Source organism: Chlorocebus sabaeus, chromosome 25 (assembly GCF_047675955.1).
Source record: "Chlorocebus sabaeus isolate Y175 chromosome 25, mChlSab1.0.hap1, whole genome shotgun sequence".
Classification (NCBI taxonomy): domain Eukaryota; kingdom Metazoa; phylum Chordata; class Mammalia; order Primates; family Cercopithecidae; genus Chlorocebus; species Chlorocebus sabaeus.
Window position 1 is genome coordinate 66,598,034 of NC_132928.1, and position 18,512 is coordinate 66,616,545.

The following is an 18,512-nucleotide window of genomic DNA, read 5'->3' on the forward strand; positions in this document are numbered from 1 at the left end:
TAAAAATGTGTGATAAACAAAATGTATGCATGCTATATATAAAGATGTCAATGCAATTCACAACTGGAAATTTTTTGAATACTCTGAGGACTATTTGTTCATAGTGAGGTGGAAGAAATGAGGCAATCAGTATAGACCAAGGGTTCAAAACTAAAGGACAAGAGCTAGGATTGCCAAACCAAGTGACTGATTCAGCTGTGGAGAGAGCAACAGAAAGTGAGCAAGCATCTGCCTGCATCACTGAGACCTCAGCCTCCTTTCCTCCTGGCTTCCCCTGGAGCTCCAGCAAGTAGGATAGTATGAGCAGAATAATAGTGATGCTAGTAATTATTTTGATACTATTAAATGAAAGAGCAGATACAATTTTACATAAGAGGTATAAGAATTCATATTTGAATGATATTTTTTCTTAGAGGATTTTCCTCTCATTTTCCTTGGGGAGTACACACTCACACAGACACTGAGACCCACAACACTCTTTTTAAAAATGGCCATAAAAAGAAGGTGCCCTCAAGGACTCAGATGGTAGTTCACTACAAGCACTCATACCCGCAGTATACTAGCTGTCAGTATGCTGGAGGGAGGTGATCATGTTTCAGGGAACTAAGGGTGAATGGCAGCCCTAATACAGTTTTTTCAGTCCCGGCAAATTTTGGTAAAAACATTTGGCAGTGTCTTTATCCAGGTCTGTCTGAAAAATACAAGCAAAATGAAGTATAAGTTGGTGTGATGGTTCATACTAGGTGTCAACTTGACAGGATTAAGGGAGTCAACGTACTGATCCTGGGTGTGTCTGTGAGGGTGTTGCCAAAGGAGATTAACATTTGAGTCAATGGACTGGGAAGGCAGACCCACCCTCCATCTGGGTGGGCACCATCTAATCAGCTGCCAGCACAGCTAGAATATAAAGCAAACAGAAAATGTGAAAAGACTAGACTGGCCCAGCCTCCCAGGCTACATCTTTCTCCCGTGCTGGAGGCTTCCTGTCCTCAAACATTGGACTCCAAGTTGTTCAGGTTTGGGATTCAGACTGGCTCTCCTTGCTCCTCAGCCTGCGGACGACCTATTATGGGATCTCGTGATTGTGTAAGTTAATACTTAATAAACTCCCCTATATACATCTATTATGGGGATATATACATATATACATATATATGTCTATCCTATTAGTTCTGTCCCTCTAGATAACCCCAACTAATATAGTTGGGTCCCAACATAAAGAAAACTAAAATTAATTGAGTTTGGACTAAAAATGACATTTGGCATAGTCTATAGGAAGAGAATTAAAAATCTGGACAGAAAGAGATCAGCAAGATAAGGCAATTCTAGGAATCACAGGGAACTTAAGAACATGTTATCTTGTGGTTCTAACTCCATCCCTTACTAAACCAAGTGAGACTTCTCTTAAACACAAAAGCTGGCAGATCTGAGTTTTGCTGCCCCCAAATATCTTTGTTTCTGTAGCAGAAGTACTAACAACTGATGTCATGACCAAACAGGAAAAAAAAAAAAAAAAAAAAGTCCCTAATACAGGTTTTAATACAAAGCCTTGACAGGGACCTCAATTCTAAAATCAAGACTTTTCCTTAATTATCCAAGCAGCAGTAAGATAAGAGGCTTTTTCTTATAACAACTGATTCCCAAGGGTCATTCTTTCATTATAGAAAGCCTATACCGACTTTCCTTTTGCCTCATAGCTAACTCTCCAGGGATGGAAAATAATTCACACTCAGGAGAATGTGTGAACTTTGGCTCAGGGTAATCTACAACTTACCCATACTTTGCCATTTAATCCTAAATATCACTAAAAAAATTAACAAAACTATATTTAGTAACAGAAACAACTATCTTATTTATACTAGTCGTTTTGGGGTTTTTCCATAGGATATTGGAATTGATGGAATTTTGGGGGTTAACTAGCTTAACCCCAGTCCAAAAGTATGAAGTGACTTCTTCAAAACAAACCAAAATGAACACTTTCCCACCAAAGAACGTTAGTTTAGAATTGAAAGTTTGTTCAACCTGTGTAAACCAATGCTGCCCCCTAGTGGCGAAGAAGGCAAGTTCAAGCACGTCACCTTGAGGGCCAGGAAATCAGTAATTAGGCTAATACAATTTCCCAAGGAGTATTGCAAAAGATCCAGCTAGGTGCTGTCAGAAAAAAAGGACTCTGGGTTAAAATAAATTTGGAGAAACCTGGGTTAAACAATGAAAACAAATTTCTCTATGAGACTTCTCTAAACCTTTGATATGCTAATGTCTGTCACTGTGAATGTCAAGGGGGAAATCACACCACACTGAATTTCCCCAAATAATATGACCGTGAAAACTTTGTCCAAAGATCATCTCCAGGGACTATTACAATCCACAAAGCATACGTCAGAAACAGTTTCCTGGAATAAAAAATAGATTAAGACAGGCTTTTGAAGATTTTGGGAGGCCGAGGCAGGCGGATCACAAGGTCAGGAGATCGAGACCACGGTGAAACCCCGTCTCTACTAAAAATACAAAAAAATTAGCCGGGCGCGGTGGCGGCGCCTGTAGTCCCAGCTACTCGGGAGGCTGAGGCAGGAGAATGGCGTGAACCCGGGAGGCTGAGCTTGCAGTGAGCCAAGATCAGGCCACTGCACTCCAGCCTCGGCGACAAAGCGAAACTCTGTCTCAAAAAGAAAAAAAAAAAAGAAGCTGGAAAAATATCTTGGCTGTTTTGGCTGGTTCATATGTGTTACATGCGTTCTCAGGGGTAGTCTTTGCTTCATTTTACAGATGAGAAATCTGAAGCTTAGAGATTTTGAACTTCAGAAGTCCAACAAGATCCTAAACAGGCAGCAAGTGCTGAGCTGGGGACCAAGCCTACTTCTGTCTAGCTCCAAGGACCCTGTTCTCCCCACTACATGATACCATCTAGCTTGCGTCCATCCAAAAGTTCAACAATGGCAACAAAAGTGCCCGCTGATGCAGGCACTGTGCTTGGGGCTAAGGGTGAACACAGATCCCATGCAGTGATCTTGTTTGCCTTCTAGTGGAATCAACAGGCCCCAAAGCAAATTAAACAAAAAAAATGGTGTTACAGTCACAGCTGCTACCTATTTCCTCACATCTACCGCAGATGATAAACATCAGTCATGGTCATTCTTTCCTTCTTGCCAGAGGCCTGTTTGGAAGAGTATGTGACTCAATCCTTGTCAGTTAGACATGAAGGGAAGTCTCCTGAAGACTTCTGGGAAAGATATTCCCATTCCTAAGAAATAGACACAGAGAAAACAGTTGTTTCCATCCTTTAGACACTGTCCTATCTGGATGTGACTTCCTAGATGTTGCGTCTGGAAGATCTGCTACAGTCATCCTGCTCCAGGGAGAGCAGGAAGCCCAGGGAGAGAGGAGCAGGAGATAAGCTGCTGAGCGGATGTGCTGAAGAGCTGGAGAAGTGGGAGATTCAGATAATATAAAGCTTGATATTGAGGGGACTACATAACTGATCGTCTAAACCAGAACACTTCCAAGAGTGAAAACGGATGCTCCTAATAAATAAACTGAGACCGTGTGTGGTGGCTCACGCTTATAATCCTAGCACTTTGGGAGGCCGAGGCAGGAGGATTGCCTGAGCTCAGGAGTTCAAGACCAGCCTGGGCAACACGGTGAAACCCTGTCTCTACTAAAATACAAAAAATTAGCCGGGCGTGGCTGCGTGCACCTGCAATCTCAGCCACTCAGGAGGCTGAGACAGGAAAATCACTTGAACCCCAGCAGCGGAGGCTGCAATGAGCAGAGATCGGGCCACTGCACTCCAGCCTGGGTGGCAGAGCAAGACTCCATCTGCAAAAAAAACGTAACAATCAAAAAATAAATAAACTGGGACGAAAGGCATACAATGGAATAACCTACTTACATACCATGCTGATCAGTCTGGACTTTGTCCCGGCCTGGCTACTTCAGAGCTTTTAAAAGGTTAGAGCCACTTCTGGAATTTATATACATCTTTCTGGCTGCTACAGACAGAAGGGCTTCCAGGACAGGCCAAGAATCAGGGGATAAAACTGTAGGTCTGGCTAACATGACAGAGGTTGAGGGATCCATTGAGGGCAGGGTATAGATCAAGAGGAGGGGAAGATTAGGAAAGTGGTCAAGAGGAAGAACACAGTGGCTGACTAGGTCTGAAGAAAGAAGGTAAGGTGGGATTCAGGTCCCGGGCTTGGGCATCTTCATGAAAGATGATGCCATTTCCAAGAACTGGGAAAATCCAAGGAGTAATGGCCTTCCCCTCTTGCTGGGGAGACCCTGGCAACCAAACTCTGAAGGCTGCGGGACGCTAAGCTCACTGGACCTGCTGCATGGACTTGTACATAAGATGCTATCTTGATGTAGAAAGTAACTTGGGGGTTGGGAGACCTGTGTTAGCTTTCTCAATCCTTCTGGCAGAGATTAGCAATGAGAAAAAAAAAAATTGAAGAAAGAGAATTAGATAGTGGCTAGGAGTCCAGTAGAAACTGTCAACAGAAGGAGATTGAGGGCAATATATTGCAATGTGTATGAGGCACAGGACACATCAGGGAGACAAAATCTTGCCTGTGGCAGGAGCTACTTCATGCCTGGATTTTTAGTCACTCCTATGTTGTGGCTATAGTCAAATCATTCTCTTTCTCCCAAGAATCAATCTCTTTCTTTTCTCTTCTTGTTATTTTATCAGTTTTAATACAACTGGGGGAGGTTGAATTTTATTAAGCATTCTGATACACAATTAAGATAATATATGCAACATGTTGGTTGCTGGCCAGGGGCTGAATAACACACTGCTATATTGCTTGAGAATCATTCATTCAACAAATATCTGTATTGAACACCATTCTGTGATTGGTGCTGTTCTTTCATTACAGAAAATAGAAAATAAGGTATGATTGTTGCACTCATGGCCAACTTCTAGGCTGTTTGTTCATGCTTGTGAAGCTAATTTAATGAAGATGTCTGATAGATGGGTATTTGTCAAACACACACACACACACCACTCTGTCTCCTCCCAACCTCCAAATAAATCACCACATCATGTTTCTCTACAAGAGCCAAAAGTGCTTTTCGGGATATTAAACTGAAAGAAACCTTGAATGTGATCAAGACAAAAGACAGTTTTTGTAAATTAATAATAAATTTTCTCTTTTCTCATTGTAGAATTTTTTTTTTTCTTGCAGAAGACTGGTCTGAATCTAAGAAGACTTTTTCTGTACTTCATCTTCAGTGCTTTCAAAACAGCATTTCTTATATCAAACTACCATAGCTGGTAATGGTCAAAGTGACAGTGGTCTTTAGGATGAATTAAGAAGTAGAGAATCTCTTAAGGGAAAACTCTTTTTGGTTAATACCATACTCTCCTTTATTTGGCAATTCATGCAATGCATATTTCTTGTCTACTTTGTATAAAGGTCCTGTTCCAGGGTTGGAAACACAGAAAACCCTCCTCTTGGAGCATCTACTCTGGCAGGAGAGCCAAACAATAAGGAAGTAAAATTCAATTAATTGTTTAATTACAATTATGATGAATGAAAAGCATAGGTGCAAAGAAAACCAAAAACAGAGGCCTGACTTAGTCTGAAGAGACAAGAAAGGAAGGCGTCAGTGAGGGCCTGATATTTCCGCTGAGATTTGAGGGGTAAGGAGAAATTGGCAAGTTAAAAGGGAAGGAGGGAGGAGCAGAGAGTTTCCAGAAGGAAAGTGAACCTGAGCAAAGGCCCTTAGGGAGCAGCAGCATGGGTCGGGCAGGGGAAGCAGGGATGGTGGTGGGGTCAGGTCAGGGGGCAGGCGGTGGTTGGGGGCGGGGGCAGTCCTGAGAGAAAAGCCCTGTGGCTGGAGCTTAGGGAGTTAGGAAGAGGAAGAGCATGGCAGGGAATGGGCGGCAAGGATTTGCAGAGAAGGTGGGGTCTCCCTACTAAAAGTCTTCATTTAAACAATGTTAAAATAACTTATATTGGGATATTGATACAATTGTTCCCAAGGCCTGATAGCACTCTGTTACTTGGTCAGTGGATTAAGAGACTAAGGCTGTTTTTGAACCAGCCGTAACTAGGAAGGAGGTGGAGATGTCAGCATTTCACACCTACCTGAGCCAAGGGAGGCTCTAGTGCTGTCCACCTAGTACCTTACACTGAACAAACCTTACAAATCCCATGTTCTTCATTTGTGATTTTTTTCAGTGATTTACACTCTCAAAAGTAAGCCATAGGAAGGAAATGGGACAAACTGATTAACAATGTCCTTGCAAATTATTTAAAGGAGACGAATCCCATTGCAATTGTTTCCTTCCTTAAAGCCCTATAATTTTGCACACCCTATGTCACCAAAACATATGAATCCCTAGTCTCCCAGGACCTTGAAAATGGAATGGTAGCACATGGATCTAAATAGACCCCTCAGCCAAAACTAATTCAACACATTTTATAGACATCATTTGGCATAAAATTATTGGGAGTCCTCTTTTCCAAATGGAATTGGAGGGCAAGTACATCCAAACCCGGGTCTGACTGACAATGAAGGGCTAAGCCTGATGGCTTCTATGGCAGCCCATTTTATTCAAATGACTGAATGGAACAGCAAACTGCATTTGTAATACAAGCTCACACATTGATGTGTGTATAGAGATACATACAAACAAGTACACTTATACATATGTAAATAGACATAAATATTTAATACCGTATTTCATCTGATCCAGGATGCCAATTTTACAAGATGCACCCTTATTTTATGTACTAGTAAGAAAGAAAAAGGATGCTGCCAATTAAACTATGGCATGCTCTTGATTGTAAAATGCGTCACAATTTCAAAGAAGTTAAAATATGAAATGTAAATTTCACAATGAATGAAACAAAGAGTATATATATGTGTGTATATTGTATGTGAGACACATACATACATACACTTTTTTAATGCCCTTCACATATGAACAACCAAGCATTATGTTAGAACTAAAATGAAGCCTTGGATGATAGTCTCCTAATGCCCACATTAAAAGATATCCAAACAGGATCACCAACAACTAAAAATTAGATTATGTTGAAATTTCTTTATGTTCAGGGCTCAGCACAAGTCCCACTTAATGCATGATTTTGCAGGGGAAGCTCTCCCTTCCTGTCTGCTGGAGCAGCAGCAATTCAAAACTTGAGTTCAGAAAGTCTTGTTTTTTTTTTCAATTTTACTTTTCCATAAGTTATTGGGGTACAGTTGGTGTTTGGTTACATGAGTAAGTTCTTTAGTGGAGTTCTGTGTGAACTTGGTGCATCTATCACCTGAGCAGTATACACTACACCATATTTGCTGTCTTTTATCCCTCATCGCCCCCCCACCCTTCCTCCCAAGTCCCCAAATTCCACTGTACCATTCTTATGCCTTTGTGTCCTCATAGCTTAGCTCCCACATATCAGCTAGCACATGCGATGTTTGGTTTTCCATTTGCAAGTTATTTCACTTAGAATAATAGTCTCTAATCTCATCCAGGTCATTGCAAATATTGTTAATTCATTCCTTTTTATGGCTAAGTAGTATTCCACTATGTATTCCATATATAAATATATATATATTCCATATATATATATTCCATATATATATATTCCATATATATATTCCATATATATATATATATATATATCAGAGTTTCTGTATCCACTCATTGATTGATGGGCATTTGGGTTGATTCCACAATTTTGCTAATCAAACTAAAGAACTTTTGCATGGCAAAAAGAACAGTTAGCAGAGTGAACAGACAACCCACTGAGTGGGAGAAAATCTTCACAATCTATACATCTGACAAAGGACTAATATCCAGAATCTACAACGAACTCAAACAAATCAGTAAGAAGAAAACAATCAATTCTCATCAAAAAGTTGGCTAAGGACAAAAATAGACAGTTCTCAAAAGAAGATACACAAATGGGCAACAAACATAAGAAAAAATGCTCAACGTCACTAATGATCAGGGAAATGCAAATCAAAACCACAATGCGATACCACCTTACTCCTGCAAGAATGGCCATAATCAAAGAATCAAAAAGCAGTAGATGTTGACATGGATGTGGTGATCAGGGAACACTTCTACACTACTGGTGGGAATGAAAACTAGTACAGCCACTATGAAAAACAATGTGGAGATTCCTTAAATAAGTAAAAGTAGAACTACCATTTGATCCAGCAATCCCACTACTGGGTATCTACCCGAGGAAAAGAAGTCATTATTCGAAAAAGATACTTGCACAAGTATGTTTATAGCAGCACAATCAGGAGGTCTTGTTTTGACCTCTCTTTGTCTCTGTGCACCAAGATTTAAGTTCCCTGCAATGTGTGTGTGAGGAGAGACAGATTACCGGTGACTGTTTTTTATCTGTCCCTTGGAGCTCTTAGCACCAGCCTGAGCATAAATACCTATGTCTTTGACTTGTATCCCAATGCTGTAAATGTATAGAAAGTAAGAGCCCTCAATAGGTTGCTTATTAATGTTCCTGGTGGTTTTCGAAAGGAGAGAAAACTTTACAAGAAAATCAGTAGAAGATTTCTCATTCTGAACACAAATTCCTTTTACTGAATCTTTTACTTAATTTTAATCAGCTAACATTTATGAAGCACCTACTAGGAATAGGCACTTCCAGGCTAGCCACTACTGGGCTAGGCACTTGTAGATACACAGAGAAGGGCTGCTGCTCATTGAGCACTCATTCCCATGCTGGGTGAGGGCCTGGAGCTGCTCACAGAGAGGCGGTGGGAGACAGGCACACCAGCATGCAAGTATAGTGCACTGGGATCTCTCTCACTAGATACAAGGAACGTTGGGCAAATAAGTTTGTTTCTCATGGGCCATGATTGTTAGCAGCTACCCTTGGATCATGATGTTAAGAAGGATTCTAATGTCCTAGCACTAACACTTTTACTCCGTTGTAAGGTGTTGCTGTGAAAGAATTCACCAGGAAAAGTACAGCTGAGCAAAGGAAGGAAGATAAGTTACCCATTAAGAACTAGCAATATTTTTGCTAATTTAACCAGGGTCGTAAAAACATAATTTTTTATTTAATTATTTTAGGATGTAATAAGTAATGCAGGTTAATTATAGATATTTGGAAAGTACTAAAAATGTTACAGGAAGCTAAAAATGTATACAAGGTCCCAGCATTAGGAGACAATGCTATTAACATGTTAGCATATTCCTTTCTAATCTTTTCTCTAAGCATTGTCGAAAAGGAGGAATATTACAACAACAGTAAAGATATACAGAAGCCTTTAGCTTTTAGGAACAGTTCCCCCAGTGTTTTCATAGAGCATTCTTGCCACAAGATGTCCTCAAAAAAGGAGTCTGTGTTTGAATGCATTTGGGATACACTGTATCTTCTATTAGGGACTCACACATGGTAACATATTAGCATAGCAAAGATCTTGGCAAGTTCCACAGTTAAAGAAAAATTCCTATGGAAATTTTCCTCCTTTCCTGCTTGCCTGCCTTCCTTCCTTCCCTCCTTCCTTCCTTCTTTCATTCATTCATTCCGTCATTCCTTCCCTCCCTCCTTCCTTCCTTCCCTCCCTCCCTCCCTCTTTCTCTTTTTCTTTCTTTTTCTTTCTTTCTCTCTCTCTTCTTTCTTTCTCTTTCTCTCTTTCTTTCTTTCTTCCCTTGCTACCCCTTCTACTTCTCCACTATTCCTTTCTTTCCCTTCCCCTTCTTTCCTCTTTGTTTCTTTATTCCCTGCTTGCTTGCTTTTATTATTACCTACTAACATCTTGCAGAATAACTACTTTGCTGAAGAACACATGTTAGAAAATAATTTCTAAAAGAAAGGCAGTTCCTAATGTTCCCAAGGTCTCACAATTCTGTGTTTCTCAAAGTCAGGCAGCCAACATGAGGGAAGCAAGTCTAGCTGAAGAAAGACAGTAAGTGCAAAGATAATTGCATTACACCTGGCGGCACGTGCTGAGGTATATTGCCTCAGAGAATACTATGTGGTACAAACAAGAGTGCAAAATAAATTCCTACATGCTGTCCCTCTGGATTGGTAGGATAAAGTAAAGAATTAATGAACTTGAAAACTCCTAAAACTTGTAATTTACATAAACATCTGCTTTCTTTGCTCTCCAAACCTAAAATTTATCTTCTATGTACCCAAAGTGAATGCATTTTTATAGTTAAGTCATATTTCTTACTCACCAATAATATGACCGGCACCAGCAGCATCCAGATTAAAGGAGGCAGAATTTCATATGTAAGGTTGGCCACCACTGTGCCTGGGCCACCCTGTAATCACCCAGCTGGGTTCATCTTGCCTGCTGCCTGAAAGTGCCAAACACTGAAAACAGCAGGAGTTGCAGTAGAGAAAGAGTTTAATAATCACAGTGCCAGCCAAGCTGAAGGGTAGGAGATGTTTCACAAATCTACCTCTCTGAGAATTCAGAAGCTAAGGTTTTTCAAGGATAGTTTGGTGGGCAGGTGGCTAGGGAGTGGGGGATGCTGATTGGTTGGGTCAGAGATAAAATTATAGGTGGTCGAAGCTCTCTTGTCATGTTGAGTTGGTTCCTGGGTAGGGGTCACAAGACCAGTTGAGCCAATTTCTTGGTGTGGCACCACCTGGTCCACCAAAATGCAAGGTCTGGAAAACACCTCAAACACCAGTTTTAGTTTTTACAATAGTGATGCTATCTATAGGAGCAATTGAGGAGGTTAACGCTTGTGACCTCTGGCTACATAACTCCTGAACCATAATTCTAACCTTGTGAAGTTTTACAAAGGCAGTTTAAGTCGCTGAGCAAGGAGGAGGTTAGTTTCAGGAAACTACTTTGTTTTAAAGTTAAACTGTGAACGAAATTCCTCCCAAAGCCTACACCCAGGAATGAGCAAGGTTTGTGAGATTACAAGTCAGATGGAGTTAGTTACGTTAGATTTCTCTCACTGGCACAGTTTTTGCAAAGGTGGTTTCAACTGTACACTGGAAAACAGACCTTAGGGACACAGACAGAGGCACTATGAAGTTCTTGATTCATCAGATAATTACTATGTCATCTTCATATGCAAGATATTGTCCTAAACCGACTCTGTCAATTTTCCTTGAAATAGGAGATCTCTTCAGTTCAACAACTATTATGTGTCTATCATGTAAAAGGAACCTAGGATATAAAAGAAAGCCTCTACTCCCAGAAACTTGTAGTATAAAAAATTAGACAGCTATACCATGCCTTTACCTAAGAATTGATTGGGGAAGAAGAAGTGGTCCCAGAGATACAATATCCCTTGCCTCTAGCTTGAGGTAGATGCTCTAGTCATTAGAAAAAGACTGGAGCTGGAAAGTTCAAAATGAGATGTTTAGCCCAGGGTCGCATCCCTCTAATAAGTTCTGCCCGAATGAAAATCTCAGTCTACATAAAACTTATGTTGGTGGCTTTTAGCTATTTTACTCTATTTAAAAGCACTGCTTGATATTTGGTGATTTGTTAACCACAGCAGAATTGCTTTAGTATTTTATAATGGCTTGATTTTCAACTATTTATTTTAATTATTGATAATTTATCCTGAGACCACATTTATTATTTGTCATCTCAATGTTAATTTGTTTTAAATAATAATTATTATAAGCATAATCATAATATACATTATATATAATCATATATACATTATATTTAATTATATATGAATTAGTATTTTTATGCCAATTTATTTTAATCTTTATTTTATTTTAATCCTCATTCTATTCCTTTAAGTGAGGACTAGAAAACACCAATGTAAATGAGTCAGTCCCTGTTTTGCTTGTGCCCCAAATAAAAGAAGACTATTGCTTCTTTCCTCCAGGCAGCAGTAGGGAAGTCTGTTGGCCCTCAAAGCAGATCTCCTCTAGTGCTACTTATGTGGTTAAATAAGAAGTTCATAACATCCGCAGAAAAGGTCAGGTAAATAGCCTTAGACTCAATATCACAGCTCTTTGCAACTCATTGTTTATTTTTAATTTATTTTAATAAACAAATATAGCTATAGCCACCACATAGCAGACACTGTGGTAAGCATTTTATAAATATCAATCCAGGCCCCTCTCCTCAAAGAGGGGAATGTGTCTTATCTCAAGGAGTGCTCAGAAAAGCTGAGAAGCTGTGTTTCTGTCTTCTTTTAGCACCATTCATTTTCTAGCTAAGAAAATCTACGAGCTAAAACTCAGAGTCTCCAACACATACAATACATATTAGACAAAACACTAACTAGGTAGGAAGTCACAGCCCAGTGGGCCCTTCACTGTAATCACACCATGAGTTTAATTCAAGGAAAAATGCAGGTAATCCTGAAACTCTCTATAAGAGGTATGTGAACTACTTAAATCTATTATTTTACTTCTACGAAACCGGGCAAGCATCAATAACATAAACTTTCTAAAGGAATAGTCCTGTTTAGTTCTTTCCCAGGTCCTTTCTCATCAAGAAAGCCAATAGAGCCTTCAGAAAGAAATATTCTATCATTACCCTGTTCCCCATTTATAGAAAAAGAGCTCAAACCTCTCATGACAATTGTGGCTTAAGTAAAATTCCAGATGCCCCCAAGAATGGGTAATACACTCCAACCTCGCTTAGCTCCAGTTCAGTTTGTATAGGATAAGCAAGAGTGACCAGATTCCAACAATCTGAACAGAAGCAGAAAGGAGAACTGAAACGACTCCCTACCCTTCAAGCTACAGAGAGATGATTACACACACATTTACAACTACTCCTTAAAGACTGCAGAACAGCTGTGCTAGATGATTACATAAGATGGAGTCAGATCTGAAAGGAACTCAGCATACAAAAATTAAAGCATTGGCTGGGCATGGTGGCTCATGCCTGTAATTCCAGCACTTCGGGAGGCCGAGGTGGGTGGATCACTTTGATGATCAGGCATTCGAGACCAGCCTGACCAACATGGTGACACCTCGTCTCTGCTAAAAAAATAAATAAAAATAAAAAAATAAAAAATAAAAAATTAGCTGGGCGTGGCAGCACACACCTGTAATCCCAGCTACTTGGGAGGCTGAGACAGGAGAATCACTTGAATCCCGAAGGCAGAGGTTGCAGTGAGCTGAGATTGCACCACTGCACTCCAGACTGGGCAACAAGAGTAAAACTCCATGTCAAAAAAAAAATTTTTTTTTAAAGCATTAAATAGGAAAGTGTTAAGGTGACACTAACTGAAAGTGGGAAAGTTACTGCAGCACATACCTTGAAGGAACATGCTTAGGAAAGTACCAGGAGGATGAAACAGACTAAAGAAAAGGCATGGAAGCCAAAAGACGGGTCCAGGACTTGACACTACCAGCACAAATTATTCAAAGCTTCAAACATGCGAACATGCAGAAAGGGTAAAGTTTGGGCAGCACATAGCACTACAAGTATTGGCCTTCACTGGGTCCTTTGCAGCCAGACTCTGGAATTACTAACAGCAGTTTCAGTTCACGTATATGCCAAAGATGATTCTCTAGCTGAAGTAAATCTGTGACAAGGGAGAGACTCTCCCTAAAACCAAGTTTTTATAGGCCTAAAGAAATTTCAGAGCAAGGAGACAATGGCAAAGGCCACAGCCACATCAAGTTCAAAAATGTCTTGAACTTTGTTGGAATTAAGAAATCCAAAGAAAGAGTAAGAGATCAGGACTTGGAGAAGGAAAGGCTACAAGGTGAGTCCTTGGGGCACATCAGCCACAAACGTGTCACTTGACAGTCCAGTGCAGCAGTGAGATTCTGGGGACACAAGACTTAAGAGGAAAAAGAAGTGAAAGGTTTTAAATAGGCATAAAAGAGAAAGGGGGAATTTCAAGCAAAGACATAGTGGCTGGCCACTACATAAACTTTTTAAATTTGCTAGAAGAAATGTCTCATATGCTATTCTCTGACAGAAAATATGCTTAGGTGCATTTTCTTGCAAATATGGCAAAGTGCCTTAGTAAACCTCACGATGGGTGATTTCTTCCATATGTTAAACTCTAGATAGCTGCACAGGAAGCCAAGGACACAAGTGAAACTGAAAAACCACACAATGTTCTCTTTTCTCTTGTTTTTTTCATTCTACCACAAAGTCTCTGCTATGATCTTTGGCGAATAATAGCAATGTGGGTTCTGAAGTTGGCTTAGGATGATTGCTATAGGGGCTCAAGATTTGTTTGTAGTTTCTAGGTGCCGGGGGGTGTGAGGCTAGTGCTGGGAAAATCTTATGTGTCCTGTTCATACTATAGATTCTTTAAGGAGAGGGTGATGAGAGAATGGGCTTTGATTAATCCGGTCACAGAGTTCTAAGTGCACAATGGCTATTCCAGTAACAGGCAGCTCAGGTTACTCAGGTTACAGATGCTGGAGACAGCCCTACTCACCCTAAACATCTGAGCATGATGGCTATAGTGAACAAAGCAATGAGGAAGGATGATTTGAGGACATAATGAAACATGAACTTATATGGGAGAGGAATTTTCATCTTCAGACATTAATTTGTCCCAGGAAATTCTAAAATGAGATCATATGCATGCAGTTCAAATTTAGGGATTTTGTATATTGCTGGTGTATGGTAGATTCACCTGATAGCAGTAACTCAAGCATACCCTGAGAATGCCCTAGGTCTAAGACGCATGTATGTTCAGGGTTCCAAGTTAAAGAATCTGGAAGTACCAACCAAGAGATGTGCTCTTTATCTATGAAGCACATTCAAATCCCTGGCCCATCCCTTGGGACACAGGCTGTACAGGGGATTGAGGTCCTTTGTTTTGGGCTAAATGCAGGTTGCTAGATGGAGGCTACCAAATGGAAATGCTATATAACGGTATGCTTTGTGTGAACCGTAGCATTTTTCTTGTCCAGCCTGCCACTCCTGGACCTCCCTGTATGTGAGTCCTCAATAAACCCTATGTCTCATTCACTGGCTCCAGACCTCTTCTTAGGCCTCCTGGACACGGTGGCCACCACTACTGGAGTCAATAGGGGTCTAGCACAATAACTGGTACTGGTTATTTCTGTTTTCATTAAAGCTCACTGCTTCATGTCTGGAGAGCTAAATCAAACAATAGAGCACACAACTGAGAATTAGAAAAGAGAACTGAGAGCAAATTTGTATTCTGGGTAGAGAGTGGTCTTAGGGTTAATTTCTTTCACGAACTGTTCTAACCCAATCCAGAACTTTCTGGGAGCAAAAGTTCAGCTGGTGAGCCCAGAGAAAACATGAAGGAACAACAGTTGATATTAGAACATCAGTCCTTAAACTGATCAAGGGGCCTTTCAGGTCAAAACTACTTTCATAATTCCACCGTACTGCCTTTTTCACTCTTCTATCTCACATGTGTATAGCTGAAGTGTCTACAAGCTCTATAACATGTGGCTCCATGACATTGCTCAGATGCTCCCATACCCCCTGCCACCTCCTGCTTACCCTCTCTATGAAAGTGATTTACCTTATAGGCGAGATTAAGCAAAGGGGATGAGCCTGTGTGGTTTAGCTCTTCCAGAACTGGCTTGCCCACAAGCAGCTCATATTCTTCTTCTTTTCCCTGCCTCCCCCATTCAATGAGGAAGGCTCCATCACAGTTGGGAACGGAGTCATCTGGCCTGTAGCTGAAGGGCAATGTTAATTCATAGGAAACGGACTAAAAAAAAAAAAAAAATCCAATTTTAACATCAGGTCCAGCTTTGGCAGAAACAAAACAATCTGGTAATCTTTATATGTATGTGTGAACTGAGAAAATCTGAGACAGGTCTGAGTTTATTTACTTAATTTAGAAAGTTTATTTTGCCAAGGTTGAGGACGTGACACACCCTCAAGAAGTCCTGACTACATGTTCCCAAGGTGGTTGGGACACAGCTTGGTTTTATAGATTTCAGGAAGACATGAGACATCAATCAATATATGTAAGAAGTACATGGGTTGCCTCTGGAAACGCAGGACAACTTGAAGCAAAGAGGAAGACTCAAAGCAAAGCAGGAGAGAGCTTCCAGGTCACAGGTAGGTTAGAGACAAAAGGTTGCATTCTTAGAGTTTTTGATGAGCCTATCCAAAGGAGACAATCAGATATGCATTTAGCTGGAGCCTGGCTCCTGGAGAGGCGGCAGCGAGGCAGAAGCAGTGGGATGCCCCTGCTCGGTGGTGCTTTCATGGAAGACCCCCAAAAGGAGGTCCCCGGCGGTGTAGGCAGGTGACGAAGGGGGAGCAGAGTTAGGGGAGGTTGGGAAGCATGGCGACAGTAGGGGCAAGGGAGGGAGAGGGGAAGCCACAAAAGCCTACAGCAGGCCGGGCGCGGTGGATCACGCCTCTAATCCCAACACTTTGGGAGGCGGAGGCGGGTGGATCACCAGGTCAGGAAATCCAGACCAGATTGGTTAACACGGTGAAACCCCGTCTCTATTAACACTACAAACCATGAGCCGGGCGTGGTGGCGGGCGCCTGTAGTCCGAGCTACTTGGGAGGCTGAGGCAGGAGAATGGCGTGACCCCGGGGGGAGGCGGAGCTTGCAATGAGCCGAGATCTTGCCAATGCACTCCAGCCTCGGTGACAAAAGGAGACTCCGTCTGGAAGAAAAAGGAAAGAAAGATAGAGAGAGAGAGAGAGAGAGAGAGAGAGAGAGAGAGAGAGAGAGGAAGGAAGGAAAGAAGGAACGAAGGAAGGAAGGAAGGAAGGAAGGAAGGAAGGAAGGAAGGAAGGAAGGAAGGAAGGAAGGAAGGAAGGAAGGGAAAAAAGGGAGGGAGGGAGGGAGACAGGGAGAAAAGGAAGGAAGGAGAGAAAAAGAGAGAGAGAGGAAGAAAGAAAGAAAAGAAAGAGAAAGAAAGAAAAACAAGGAAAGACAAAAAGAAAGAGAAAGATAGAGAGAGAAATAGGAGAAACAAGGAAAGAAAGAAGAAAGAAAAAAGAAAGAGAAAGAAAGAAAAGAAATAAATAAAGAGAGAAAGAAAAAAACAAAGAAGGACAGAGAGAGAAAGAAAGAGGGAGAGAGAGATAGAAAGAAAGAAGAAAAGAAAGAAAGAACGAGAGAGAGGGAGAGATAGAAAGAAGGAAAGAAAGAAACGAAAGAAAGAAAGAAGGAAAGAACGAAAGAAGACAGAGTGAGAGAAGGGAAGAAAGGAAGGTAGAAAAGAAAGAAAGAGAAGAAAGCAAGCCAAAAAGCCTACAGCACCCGGTATTCCCAGGCGGTCTCCCATCCAAGTACTAACCAGGCCCAACCCTGCTTAGCTTCAACGAGATAAGACGAGATCGGGCGCGTTCAGGGTGGTATGGCCGTAGACGCCGGCACAGGCGCCTGGCTGCCCCAAGAGCCTCGCCCAGCCATGCTCAGCCCGCACCACCAGCCCGGGGTCGTCGTGCTGGGATCGGGATCCCGGAGCCTCTCGCCTGCTGCCTTCTCCCGGCTCCCAAGCTCCCGAGCTTCCACCACGTCGGGCCCGCTCGGAACAGGGAGTGTTCCGAGGCGTCAGGGCCCAGAGCCCACGATCCTGGGACCCCGTCCGGTCCTCCGCCCTGTCGCGGAGGTATTCTTTGGGATACCTGGCCGCTCAGGAGTCCTGGAGTCCTGCGAGGCCCCCTCTTGCCCCCGCCCCCACCCAGAGCCGTCGAGGCTGGCGAAGGGCGAACAGCGTATCAAGTATCTTCTCTGACCACAACAAAATAGAGTTAAAAATCAATAATGCAAGTCAAACTGATAAACTGACCTGTTTTCTTTTTGGAAAGTAAAGAACGCACTGCTATGGTCTGAATGTCCCCCAAAATTTATACGCTGAAATTTATTTGCCAATATGATAGTATTAAGGGGTGGGCACTGGCCTGGGGTGGTGGCTAACGCTGTCATCCCAGCACTTTGGAAGGGAAAGGCAGTCAGATTGTTCGAGCCCAGGAGTTCAAGACCAGCCAGGGCAAAATGGCAAAACTTGTCTCTACAAAAGACACAAAATTAGGTGGGCGTGGTGGTGCAGGCCTGTAGTCCCAGCTACTCAGGAGGCTGAAGCAGGAGGACTGGTTGAGCCTGGGAGGTCAAGGCTGCAGTGAGCCATGATCAGGCTACAGGCTACTGCACTCCAGTAGGGGCAATAGAATGAGACCCTGCCTCAAAAACAAACAAACAACAACAACAACAACAACAACAAGAACAACAACAAAAATAAAGGGTAAAAAGGTGGATTCTTTAGGAGGCGATTATCTCGTGAGGGTAGAAGTCCTTATGGATGAAATTAGAGCCCTTAGAAAAGGACTTGAGTGGGTTCATTCCCTCCGTCTCCTCCGTGTGGGGACACAATGTTCTTCCCCGCTGAGAGATGAAGCAACGTTGTGTCATCTTGGAAGGAGAGACTGGGCCCTCGTTAGACACTCAATGGGCTGATGACTTGACCTTGGACACCCCAGCCTTGAGAACTGAGAGAAATAAATGTCTGTTTTTTATAAATTATCCAGTCTCAGGTATTTGAAGAGATTAAGATATTTTCTTAAACAACCAATGGGTTAGAGAAGAAACCACAAGAGAAATCAGAACATACAGTTGGGTGTCAGTATCCACAGGGGATTGGTTCCAGGACCCCATAAG

The 18,512-nt window shown here is 41.9% G+C and overlaps 1 non-coding gene across 1 annotated transcript; it reads right to left on the minus strand.

The window, feature by feature from the left end:
* Positions 1-17,102: 17,102 nt before the first annotated feature.
* LOC119619890 (5S ribosomal RNA) lies at positions 17,103-17,223 on the minus strand. Its single transcript, XR_005236327.2, has one exon. It is a non-coding gene; the product is annotated as a 5S ribosomal RNA (ribosomal RNA).
* Between the last annotated feature and the right edge of the window lie 1,289 nt (positions 17,224-18,512).